Source organism: Scleropages formosus, chromosome 1 (genome assembly GCF_900964775.1).
Source record: "Scleropages formosus chromosome 1, fSclFor1.1, whole genome shotgun sequence".
Lineage (NCBI taxonomy): Eukaryota > Metazoa > Chordata > Actinopteri > Osteoglossiformes > Osteoglossidae > Scleropages > Scleropages formosus.
Genome location: NC_041806.1, coordinates 43,244,614 through 43,257,951, shown reverse-complemented (window position 1 = coordinate 43,257,951; position 13,338 = coordinate 43,244,614). Strand labels below are relative to the sequence as shown.

General features: G+C 47.4%; 1 protein-coding gene across 2 annotated transcripts in view; it reads right to left on the bottom strand.

Annotated features, from left to right (window-relative positions):
* The window catches only part of rev3l (REV3 like, DNA directed polymerase zeta catalytic subunit), a 48,570-nt gene that overhangs the window by 29,703 nt on the left and 5,529 nt on the right, over positions 1–13,338 (bottom strand). The gene's annotated exons all lie outside the window — the stretch shown is intronic.

The following is a 13,338-nucleotide window of genomic DNA, read 5'->3' as shown; positions in this document are numbered from 1 at the left end:
AAAAAAAAAAAAAACTTAATATTTGTTTAAACTTCAAGCTACATAATTAAGATGAACTGAAAAGGAATGAACAAACAACAAACTCTTATTCCCTCCATGTTGTTGAATAATTCCTCCCACAAACATGTGCAAAGTTTTTAATCGACACCAGGAACGAGCTGTAAACATTGAGGAAGTGAGTTGAATGAGGTGGTTCCACTCTCCAATTTAGTTTGAATGGCAATGGGTCCATCTAGCAACAGGTCAGTGAGAAAAAATACAATTAGAAATAAACTTAAAAAAAAATGTTTCAAACTTGTAACTAGAAACTGTAATATGACAGAGAAGTGTACCAGCAGTCTTCCATATCTAGTGGTGATCCAGGACTGTCTGTGAGACTCACTATAGGAGGTTTTTCCTCTTGGACAGTGAAGTATGTGATTCAGACCTCAACCTCCTGAACACCCTTTCTGAGCTCTTACTTTCGTAACATTGTGGACACAAGTTGCATAGTCCTGCTCAACCGATCAGGATAGCCATCGCCAGACAAATGAGTGAAGAAGAGAAAATAAGGGCATTGAGGTCATGCTACCAGAACAATTTATGGTTTGGACAGAATCCAAAAGACAGTTATCATCAAGTACCAAAGAGCTTCTATTAACATCCTGTATGCTCCAGCTGCACACTTGTAGAACATGCATGGAGCCAGAGAATGCACAAAAACGGAAAGTATGAACAACCCCCATGGCCATGTCTACATGTGGTTACCGAGTCTCTGGTTTGCATCAATGTGAAATCCACAGACCACGGTGCCTCATTATATATTCACCATCTGTCTTTGCAAAGCCAAGAACCTCCCAACCTTGCCCTCTTTGCTGCACTCCTATTAGCTCCATTTGTAGGGCAGGAGGGCAGGAGAGGAGCGTAGTTTTCATGCCCCTTTGCTTCGAAGGCACTGGTGGAGAGCAACGCTGCTGCCACAAGGCCAACCTGCCGAATCAGCACCACACACGTGTGAGCAGGAACAAAAATGAAACTAAATAGACTAGACAAAAAGAGACACTACTGCTTTGTGGCTAAGCACGATGCAGAAGAAGCTCCCCACAGAGAAAATTGAGGAGAAATACAGAGAAAGGTTTCTGATCTGTGGTCAGAAGCTCAGATGTGGTGACAAGCCTGGCTGATGTGACTTGGATTCTTAAGAGGCCTTTTTGCCCTGAAGGAGATGCATGTTACTCTGGTACTGGTTTAACATCATAGGCAAAGAGCAGAAACACAGAGCTTTGGGAGCAGAAAGAGGGCTCATTTTCAGCTCCTGTACTTACAGTACCAGCCCAAAGTTTGAGCACACCTGAGTCACACTTTAGAAAGACTCGACAAGAGAGTGAAGTAAAGCAACTCACAAGGGCCCCACTTCTCATGGGAATTGTTGTAGAAGAGCTTGAAGGACAGGACATGTCAGTTGATATCCTGCTCAAACTTGCTAACGGAATGCCTCATGAAAAAAAATATTTTCCAGCACGTGGACTCCGACTTTTTACTGGTACTTTATTTGCAGACACACCAGCCTGACTGTGTGACCTAATCCATTCTGCGACAGCTGCAGATGGTCACACAACCACCTGGCAACACATGACACAGTTTGTCCTGTTAGCTTACTTTTTGGTCGGTTGCCTCTGCAAGATCACCGTTTCGCCATCCAAGTGCTTTGATCCGGCACAATTACAAGCCGTTCCAGTATCTCATTCTCACTCACAGTTGTACGCTGTGTCTCTGGCTCTGTCCCTCAACTGCTCTGCTTCCTGCACACAGGAACTTTTGACTGGCTGCACACGATGTCCTGACTTCCCCACTTTATATTGCAGCTGCCGCCTCCCACCACTACCCCACAGCCAGTACTTCCTAGAGCAAAACCGTTACCACCTCACAGAAAGCAAAAACCACTACCCGGTACAATTAGAATGGTGACAAAGCCCAGACAGATAGGGGATTTGGGGGCAGGCAAAAGAGAGGCTTCCTGCGCACAGTCATACAGCATCAGCAGCACTGCTGCAAAATCACAGTTTGTGCCATATCCTTTCCATGCCATGAATAAGCATGAGCGCAGAGGTACCCAAGAAAGGGGCGTGACCTAGGTGGGATGTGGGCGGGCACCTTGCAACAACAATCCGTTTGTCCCTCTCCGGGGAAACGTTGCCTGTTACACACATTTACGGGGATGGGGAGGGCGGGGAGAGCAGAGCGGGTCAGAAAAGAGGTGAGTTGCGGCTCTGACATCTCTGTGAACCAGAGCAAGGCAAGGAACAGTGAGGGTGGCACGATCCTTGAGGCCGCGTGCACAAACGCAGGCACGTCTGCCGCTACCAGCCAAATGGCCTGGTTGCTAAGCAACTGGAACGGCGAATACAAACCGTGCGAATAGACTGCAGGAAGACATAAACAAGCGATTCTTTACGCCCAGCTGGGGGCTGAGGTAGGGAGTGTGTGTGTATGGAGGGGGAGTAGGATCGCCGTGCCTCCTTTCAAGGTGCTTCCTGCCGGAGTACTCCAGTGCCAGGGGTTGGGGTTTATGAATGAGGAGATGTGCCAGTGACAGTAACCTCAGCACAACTACACTTCGCTGCACTTTACCCTTTCTGTCCCTGTCTGCTCAGCAGGAGGCCTCGGAGTCCCTCGACATGGGGCCCCTACAGATCTGAAACGTCAACATGGCACTCCCAAACACTCTGAGCATTCCTCCTTGTGATGTGGCCTGAAAAGACTGTCAGCCTTGACAGCACAGCCTGCTGGGTAGAATGCCAGGAGCTGACTGTGACAGCCACAGAGGCGGCCACATATACCACACAGCAACATGGCAGGTGCGTCGCCTGGCTTTCAGCCTGTCTGGCAATGTGCAAAATGGCAACAGTGGGGACTGTTCGGAAGAGACAATTTGACTTGGGTGCAGAAGTAAACAACTTCAAACACTACTAGCTGAGGTAGAACGGGGTCACCAACAGTATCAACGCTGCAGGCTGGCAACCCAGCTAACAGTCAAAAAACCTTGCATCACCTAAGACACGTACCAACATTACAAACACTCCTGAGCTGCAGCGCCTCCATGATAAATCAAAACCATTGGAATTAATACAGTGAAAAATGCACGAAGTGGTGGCTCGGAGCTTCAAGTCAGCTTAAGCAAGGAATCTGCAAGGCAAGAAGGCTGCCAGCACGGTAACACACACTCACGGATGGCAGGGTCACAAGGTCACGGTAAGGCTCACTGCTCTGTCCTCCCTCCACCAGAGGGAGCAAGTTCAACAGACCCTTTCAATGGGGGGCAATGCAGAATTCTGATCTCATTGCAGCTGATCAGCCGTGTGTGTGTGTGTGTGTGTGTGTGTGTGTGTGTGTGTGTGTGTGTGTGTGTGGGGTATGACCCTTCTGGACCAGCAGCTCAGCTGCAGCTTTTTAACCAGAAAGCAGCAGCTGTTGAAACACGTGGATCAAGAAGACAGCGAGCAGGCCTGGCCGACAGCTATCAGCCCTCGTAGGCTCTCCGTCATGCGCAGCGCTCATTACAAACTAATATGTGCTGCATGAATACCTGCTGCAATCAATAAGGCTTCTGCTGCCGTTGCAGGATTTCCACCATCATTTAAATGCTTCTTCTGGTGTTTTTTTTCTTAAATAGGTTAATTGCTGGGAGGTAATTCATTTCCTGCAGAAAAACAGGCAAGTTCTAACAAAATGTTGCAGAAAACATGAAGTGGTACCTTTTCTGTCATGCTTATTAACGTGTGTCCTTGTCTTTATGAAAAAATGGAGGGGCAGGTGGGATCAAAGCCCACGGTGAATCGAGTCTACAAAAAGAACCTGCCCATTTTGCAGCAGAAATTACTCCAACTGCCCAAACCTTCTTTTTGCATACATGGAGGAGGGGGGTTGTTATTGGCAAGACTGCACTCCCCTGCAAACTAAAGAAATAAATGAAGTAATTATCGAGATTCCCAGGGCAGCGCAGTTAAAGCCGGTCTTATTGAGAGCACCGAGTTCCAGACAGACTAACAGGGTATGAAACTGTACAGATGGGACAGTGCCTAGCAGGGGGTGGGGAGTGCGGGCACTGCGACACAGGCAATGCTGCTGCTATTTTTGGCACAGTTGCTGATTTTGTGAACGGCGGACAGGGATGGGGAACACAGGGTCAGGGTGGGTGGAAGAGTTGTGACTGCCTGGGAGTGCAGAGCACTGAGGTCTTACATTTATCTTACGCCTTATGAACCGAGAGATGCCACCCACAGGCTCGCCACCGTTCCCAGATACTGTCCAGCTTGCTTCCTGACAGGCAGGAGCATTAGGTAATTATCTTGACTTGGGATCAGAGAGTACGAGCACCCACCTTGCTCCACCCAAAGCCTTGTCCAATAGGCCACATTTCCCCACTCTGCCTTCAAAGACATTACAGCACAACCACAACCACGCAAGTCTGTAGATGAGGCAAAACGAGATCATTTAAATCTAGCCCTGGTAGCGTCTGAAAGAGAATGAGCTCATACCACTCCGTGGGACTTGCTCCGATTCCCTCTGGTCAATCGCTCAACTTCACTAATAAACAGTAGGTATTCTTTGTAGTCCAAATGCAGAATTAGGGGCATTAAAACAGAAGGACCACATCACGTCAGGGTTTTGCTTTTTACTGCAGTAACAAAGGCAGTAAATTCCAGCACGCCCTCACAGCCAAATGTGATCTGTGCCCCGCTCACCCCCAACACCCTCCCTCACGTCACTGTGACTCTGTCTACGGTAATAAGACAAGCCGACGTTTCGTTGCAACTGCTGTAATCAGTGCCGGAGCCTGCCTTTCATGGCAGGCGCTTGATGCAATTAATTTTTCTGCTAGTGCTTTGACAGAAAGGAGGGAGCCAGCCCTTTTATGCAGGGAAACAAGAAAGTTCCCAGTCAGAGCACTCTCAACCGCTCGCATGTACACACACACACACACACACACACACACACACACGACTACTGTCTTACCCTATGCTCCCACTGATAAAGAGCAGGGAGGTCTGGATTCCTAGGCAAGGTTCAATACAAATATCCCTACCTTCCCCTTTTCCTTCTACAATGGACAGAGCATAAAAGAACAGAATTTCCAACATCTGTCTTCATTTCGGGCTCAAGCAACACTCAGGTTTTCCATGGTCCAGGGGAAGGGGGGAAAAAAAAAAATCAGTTAAGGATGTCACATCAGGGAACTGTGGGCCTCTCTGTGCCAGTGGTTCCATTGTGTTATTCTATATGGACTTCGCCCTGGTGAGTCTCAGTGCCTGCTTGGCACTTGCAGGACATATCGCTGCAGCCGTAACACTTCTCTGGCTTCTAGTCTATGTACTCTGTGTCTGGACCTGATCAGGATGCAGCGGACTTTTGACGTCACTACGTGACTTAGTCACTCAGCCGCACATCACTGTTTGGCACAGGGCCAGCAATAGCCTTAGTCCCTCTGATCAGCCCCATCATAGGGGCAACACTGGTTTCAGTCCCTATGAGCACTTCTCTCAGGCCAGCTGGGAGTCATGTGCATTTCCATCATAAGGCCAAAATAAAACTCTACTGGGGCTTCCACATCCCCGTGTGGAGAAATGTAAAAATGTAGGAGTTTGAATTTTCAGATAGCTGATCCACAACCATACTAGACCCTGGTGCATGAGCTGAGAGGGGCCTGGTACTGTACCGTACTACAAATACATGAGTTAACCAAACTCTCCATTCAATGTGTCAGACAGCTGAGCAGGCAAGAGACCCAACAGCTGTGCTGGCCACTGTGCTTCAAAAGGGGATTTATAGAACAAGACAGGAATGTTTTGCTTGTTTCAAAAAGTCTTGAATTCAGAGGGTGGAGTTGTGAAGTTCTCACAACCCAATTTCTTTCAAATGTCATTTTGGGCACAAGCAGTCAGAGAGCTCCAGTTCTCCAGCTAGTCAGCAATAAGAGCAGAACACAAAACTGGATAGGCCTCTGCATAATCACTGGTTAATGGGTGCGGGACTGCCACTCTCACTGGTCAATGGTCTCGGGGTGAGGCTTGCGGACACCTTAGCCGATGCACCATGCTCTGAGGCAAATAAGTACGGGGTTAATTGTCACCATCCAGTGGTTGGCACAAAGAAACCTGGGACAGAGACATGACATCAGGCCACAGAATCACCTTGCTCATGCCCTACTTCCTCAGCAAACAGTTGCACAAGTGCACGTACCAAAAAAAAAAAAAAAAAAAAAAACCACCACAGTAGACAAAGCCATACCCTTTGGGTCTGGAGCGGCCACTGCGTGCTATTGCCGCGCTGCCATCTTGGATGGAAAAAAAGAGTAGACAAAGACAAGACAATGTAAGCACTTCTAAGGAAATGCGAAAAATGAGCCCCACTTAAGTTCATAACACATACACCATAGTATAGGGCTATTTGTTCAGTAGCAGTGGAAACACCTAACATCTGAACCCACCAGTAGGCAGCACAGCACCATGGCAACCAGAGAGAAACCTTGGAGATGCTGACAGGTCACTCCAGGAGTTCACCTCTCAGCAGACACCCTCTCACAGGGATCAAAGGTAGGCCACACCTTGCAGAATAGCGTCCACAGGTAAACAGCGTGGAGAGCACACGTAGCTACAGAATCACTCTGGAGATGGGGCACACTTTAATCACAAAGACAAACCCACAGGCAGTAAGAGGAAGGCAGCAACGGTGATAACATCCTGTGTTGATGTGGCTAAGGCACGAGGCTGAAGGAGCTGCAAAATAGAAGCTTTCCCAAAACAAGTTCCTAGAAAGAGAACAAGGCCTCTGCTCAGGAGTCACCACACTGAGATGTGTATGCTGGGAGTTCACCCCCCTCATCCCTCAAGAGAGCAGAGGGGAACACCCCCCCACCCAATTCTGAATCCCCACCTTATCCCACCCCTCAGATTCACGCACAACACAGGAGCCCGTCCCATAATGAGGCGGCTGGGGTGGAAGAACTCGGTGAACCAGGCTCTTTTATTTCCACACGCAGCAGACACAAAGCCACGTCTGTTTGACCAGAGCACTCCAGTTAATGACAGCTCGCATCAGCCCTGCCCAAAGGCAGACTTGCTGGAGATACAGGAAAAGGGGCGGGCTGGTGTCCCTGGAGACCAGGGGGAGGCAGTGAGTGTGGGCAGGAAGGGCATGAGACAGTGCTGCTAATGCACTAAGCTAGTGGCACACTGGAGTTAAGCACCACATGCTATGCCTGCTCCACAGTGGGGGGTCCTGGCATCAACATCGCTTCCCTAGTCAGTCCTCCAAAGCAGAGGTCTGGACAGCCACAGACAGACAGCTGAATGCCAACTATCTCAGCGTCACGCCATGTCTCAACTCAAAACAGCAGAATTGTGGAAGGACTATGGCAGCACCAGCCTTGTTTGTATCAAAATTTCACTTGCTCCTCTGTGCCTGGTCGCACCCCTACTGGTTGCAATGTAGGTAACAGTGACCAGCCAAACTGACCTAATCCACTGGACCACAGCCTCTTCTTCACCAGTCACTGACCAGGCCAGCTGCCTCTGTATCAGCCATGAGATCAGCATAGAAAGCAGGAAGACAAAGTTAAGGGGCAAAGAGAGATAATGAAGACATGGAGAGGGACAGAGAGCCAGAAAGAATCCTCGAATCCGCTTTCCTTCCTCAAAGCCAAAGTACAGGAGGAGAAGAGCGCTAGATCCAGTGCATACAACTCATGGTGCCATCCCCCAAGGATCACAGACAGTGGACTGTGTGCAGTGACCCACTGGGACCACAGGGAACATCCAATCTAGAGCACTCAGACGAAACTGGTCGACGACGGGATACAAATCGCGAGGCTGGACGCACCGCGGTAACAGACTCTGGGCAGTTTCTGACATTCAGCACATCGATGAGCATCTTATCTCTTCAGGTAAGCGAAGCTCTTTTAGGTGCCATTTTACAGCAAGGGTGAGACAATCAATCACCTATCTGCAGGGCATGATTAAGACAAACATTCAGTCAGGCTACGAAGGTAGAATCTCTGGATAAAGGAACACCTCCTGCACTGTACATTAGGCTCTCAGCAGAGCTTCAGTCAGACTCGGATAAATGGTGATTGTTTTAATTTAACATCCACAAGTCAGCATAATTTACATTCTATACCTCAGCAGTTTATCTAGCTGTAGGAAGATGTGTCAGGGAGCATGTAGGAAACAATGAAAGCGGCTTAAACGCACTATTAAAAAGAATTACAATGTCTAAATGTTCAGACACAGCTGTGTTATTTCCCTCAGAAAACACTGCAGTGCCACCTTGAACATTAAATAAAAGGGTAAATGCCAGGAGGGCAGGGTATCAGGTTCTGCATGACCCTTACCCTTCTGTACAGAGCAAAAATGGAAATCGGCCTGTTGGAGACAGACAGGCATCCGGTGTGAGGATGGAATCTAGGGGCCAATAATGCTCTTGGACCCGAGCGGCTGTAGATATGAGGAGATCACTCCAGCAACATGTCTGCCTTCGCTTTTCTCTGCATTTTTTTTTTTTGCCTGGGCAAATTTGATATTCACAGCATGTCTCTCTGCCACACATCACAAGGCGTAGGGGGGAGGCAGGATTGGTGAGCGGCTGTGTGAGCACGCGCGCGTGCACAGCTCTGTGCAGCTAAAAAAACTGCCGTTGTGGAAATCTGAAAGAGCAAACACAACAAAAACATGCACATCTCCTAATGAAAACACACAGATATTACTGAAACTATTTTTAACGACCAGATGAGAAACATGGCCACAGGCAGCCATCTTTTCGGTAAACTTGAGCTCTCACCACTCACTGAAGCTCCGTTTGGGTACTGACTGTATAATAGGCACTGCTACCTATTACAGCCGTGTCAGAAGCAAGCTTAGTTGGTTTAAAAAAAATAAGCCAGGCTATTTTTAGTATCAACCTTCTAGAACACCCCCTTCTATACATCTACTTCCATATTAGTTGAGTGCAGCTACACAGCACTAAGGAATAGGCTCCACCATTTCATTTAGTTTGACCGGACAGGAACACAAGCACAATCCTACAATAAACTACTGTACCTTCATGACAGACAGCTTCCAGCTCACCTTTCCCCTGTGTTTGGAAGGTACAAGGATAACAATGTATGTACTGTGCATATATGCGTGTATGTCTGCATTCTACTTCTGCAGACACGGCGCCCAGGACTGCGTGACTGCTTCAAAGCGCTCGTATCCCAGCTACTCAGGCTGCCAAATTCTTGGGTGCTTTAAAAGAAGGCCTTAATCTGGCTGGAACTCTAAACCGCTGTCCGACATCACAAAGTGCAATATGCTGGTGTGGAAGGGGGAGGAGATCCCTGGCGAAACTGGCCACAGCATGATGTGCTCAGAATGCTCAGCAGGGGGGTGGGTGAGTGAAGGTGAGGCTGGTTTCCTGCCCCAGTCCAGCTGCTATGTGGAAGCACACACACGTAGGGGCTTAGTTCTTTGGGTGTTTGCCTGCTCAGGCCTGGCCTCCCCCACAGAACCTCCTTTGGTGGCATGTGGGCTGGGGGAAACATACCTCCTACCACCCCACACGAAGCACATATCTGGACACATTCAGCCTGGAAAGACGGAAGAGGGCTGATGCTATTTTACTGTAATTCCATTCAACTCTCTCTGTGGAAGAGCAATTTGTCATAATTACATCAGTCTGCTTCCATCAGAAACATGGAGTCGTCTAAAAGGTGGCAGCATTATAACAGCAGCCATTTCAGCGAGACCATTACAATAAACAGCCACTCTGAAATCTACAGTGGAGAGGAGCGTAAAACAAAACCCAGCTTTACAATACACACGCAAACAAAACCCAGTGCCATCACCTCACTGAATCAAACAGCAAGACAGACCCACTGCTCTTCCAGAGGAGCATAGCCCCACCTGGAACTCCATCATACCACATGAAGAATGACAGGAGAAAGACTGGACCACCCCATCCCTGGTTCTACCCGATCTGCTAGAACAGGCCAAGCACCAAAAAGAGGGCTCCAAAAACAGAGCCGTGGATGACGGACTGAAGCAGGACACTCCACGACGTAATGCAGTACGTAACAAGAATCCGAGAAGTGAGTTGTGCTTCTTCCCCACCCTATGTCTTGCGTGACCGCTTGCCTGCCAAACACAGCACTTGGGCTAAAAGAGTCCGTCTGTTTTCCAGGATATATTCCGGGCTGCTGCCACAAAACGTCCACATCTACAAAATCAAAGTTCATAGGGCACCACACAGCAGACTAAGGAAGCAAACTTGTATCCCACATTGTACTTAGCAGAAAACATATTTTCACAGGGCAATAGTAAAGTTGGGATTAAGCAGTAAGCAGCACACTACACAATTGTTGAATGTTGCAGTAAAAACTGAATTTTAGAATGTAGTTATCTTAATGGCACCTTGGAGAACACTGCATCAAAGCAGTACTCATTGATCCTTCTATTACCAAGAACTACTTCCGTGTTTGCATTTTCTCCCAGTGTTTCTGTGTGCTTTCTTGAGGTACTCCAGTTTCCTGCTAGAGTCCGAAGATAGAGTCACCAGTTCACCTTGAAACCTATCTGAAGTGTGCTTATGTGTGAGCGAATGAGTGTGCTATACCCTGGGAGGGCAATACTTGGCCTATCCTAGTGCACAATGTTTCCAGGATCTGGCCTAGGCCACCTTGAACCTGTACTGGACAAGTAGATTTCAATAATGGACGGATGAATGGATGTATAAAACAAAATTAAAAACTTTCTAATTGCTATACATTTAGTTTAGAATAAGGAAAAGCAATAGCGCCAAGATAAGGAATCAAGATAAAACCAAACAAGATTATTCTTATACTGCACCCTCCCCCCAAACACACACACACACATACATACATTAAAGCCGTTCACAGCACACTCCTGTGAAGCCATTGCCAGAGTGTAAAAAACAAGGAAAATCTGGATCGCATTGTTACAGTGTTTCAAAGAAAGTTCTTCCACATTGTGCACCTGCATCTGTTTCTGTTTCCCTTGACTTCCTGAACGGGTCCCAGTGTGGCACACAAGGGTGAAGGTGGCCTGAGATTTCACACAAGGCCTGCATGTCACACTGCAGGGAAGATGGCTTATGAGGCTCAGACAATGAGAACTCAGGGACAATTGGCATGACACTTGAAGAAACAAAATGAGAGGAGAGGGCTCTAGGACTGCAGTGACTGAGTTACACCTGAGAGATGAAGCGGCTGCCATACACAACTGCATGTACCGAAGTGAGCGCATGCACTCGAGAGACAGTGTCTGCATGCACATTCCCGGCGCTCGGCACCAGTGCACCTGTGAGGCGTGCCGTCACTGCTGATGTCCAAGAGAGCGGACCGCAAGTATGAATAGGGAACATGAGAAGGTCTAAGTGTTTCCAAAGGTAGACATGGCCCCATGGGGGCCCGTGGCATAGTTTGTTGAGGATACTGTGAAACCTGTCAATAAAAAGAAAAAAAAAAGAAACAAAATAAAGCCAGGAAAAATACTAAGTCTATCTATCTAACAGCTAGGTACAGCTGGTAGCGTAGATTCAAAGGTCACAGGTTCCATGCCCACGTCCGGCTGTAGTAACCTTGAGCAAGATAATTACCTTAAAATTGCTCCAGTAAATTTACTCAGCTGTATAAATGGGTAAATAATTGTAAGCTTGTAACTGTAATAATTGTAACCTTAACATTGTAAGTCGCTTTGGAGAAAAGAGTCAGATAAATGAATAAATGTAAATGTAAGAAGTCATTATAACAATTTATTCATTTAACTGATGCCTTTTCTCTTCTCTGGTGGTCCTAGATCGGCCCATCGTCTGATAAAGGGTGACAGGGAGCTGCAGATCCTGCAGCAGATTCAAAGATTGTGCCCGTGTCTCGCTGCTGCGCATTAAAATCCCCATTGTTAGACCGAGACAAGCTATTAAACCTATCAATCATGAAGACTGTGCTGCTGCAGCAAGGGCACCGTTGTGTGACATGGAAATGGTCAGCTCTCCACCCAACTGTCTGCTGATTCTGTCCTAATGTTGGGTACATGGGTGAGGGGCAAAATGGCACTCTATACTGAACAAAAACCTCAGCTAAAAAGGTCCAATAGACACATGCAGCCAAGGTGGGGGAGGACTGCAATGATAGCTCATGAGTGCCAGATGCATTGAAGAATGAGCTGGGGATTTGTTTTGCCAAGTGAGTCGCAGACACATTTCTTCTCTTCGTTCCAAGTTTAGCTGTTCTGATGCTGCATCTCTGAGTGCACAAAAAATGAGACTGCACTCAAAATCCAGTTATGACCACTGGCTGCAAAACACACAAGAAGACCTCTGCATGTGCAACCTCCCAGGAGGCCTGCAAAAAAGGTGAATGGATGCAAATCTGGGAAAACAAATGTCAACAGAATCAGCTACAACATGGCAGCTGTGCCATGCGGCTGACGAGCTGCAGACAGTCATGAACAGTGACCACATATCCAGTGCAGGGTAACACTGGTCCAGAGCCTATCCTGGAAACAAAGAGCAAGGCAGGGTATACCCTGGACAGGACACCAGTCCTTCATTCAGTATTTGCACAATCTCATTCACTCACACATATACTAACTACTGGCAATTTAGGGATACCAGTTCACTTCAAACGTGGCTTCGGATTGTGGAAGAAAACCACAGCACCTGGAAGAGTTGCAAAAAGGGCCTTATAAAGAATTAATAGCTTAGAAGAAGCGGAGTCAATGGTCAACAAAGTCACAGAAGTCCATCTCTGACACTTTTTTCCTCTATTTTTTTAAACTAACAGCCAGAGGTGTCAAAAATATCTTGTCCATGGAATCTTTGAGGTATAACCAAATTGTTTTGTGTATTCTAGTCTGTAACCAGAGAACGGGCCTGCAAGTTTCTGTTGATCTTGTGAGCCTCACACCAGGTCCCAGGGCAATACATTACAAATGAGCTGTGATCTACTTACGTGAAAATAAACATTGAACAAAGCAAGACACATTTTAACCTGAATGCACTACTATGTACATCACAGACACATAGACCTTCTACGAGTACTAAACAGTGTCATCGATATAAGCGGAAACCCACCCCCACACACACTCTTAAGGCAGCAGTCAGCGTCCCACTAATGAGCCATTCAGACCCCAAATTCCCCTCATTATCCTGTTAATGGACCTGGGAGGAATTCCTTCAGATGGCATTAAAGTCCCCCTGGTGTGTAGGAGGTAGGGATTGGGGGTAGCAGATTGGCTACACTGATACTTCTGCACAACTGACTGCTTCACCCTTCATTCTGGTTATCAGGTAATATAGGTTCTTGCT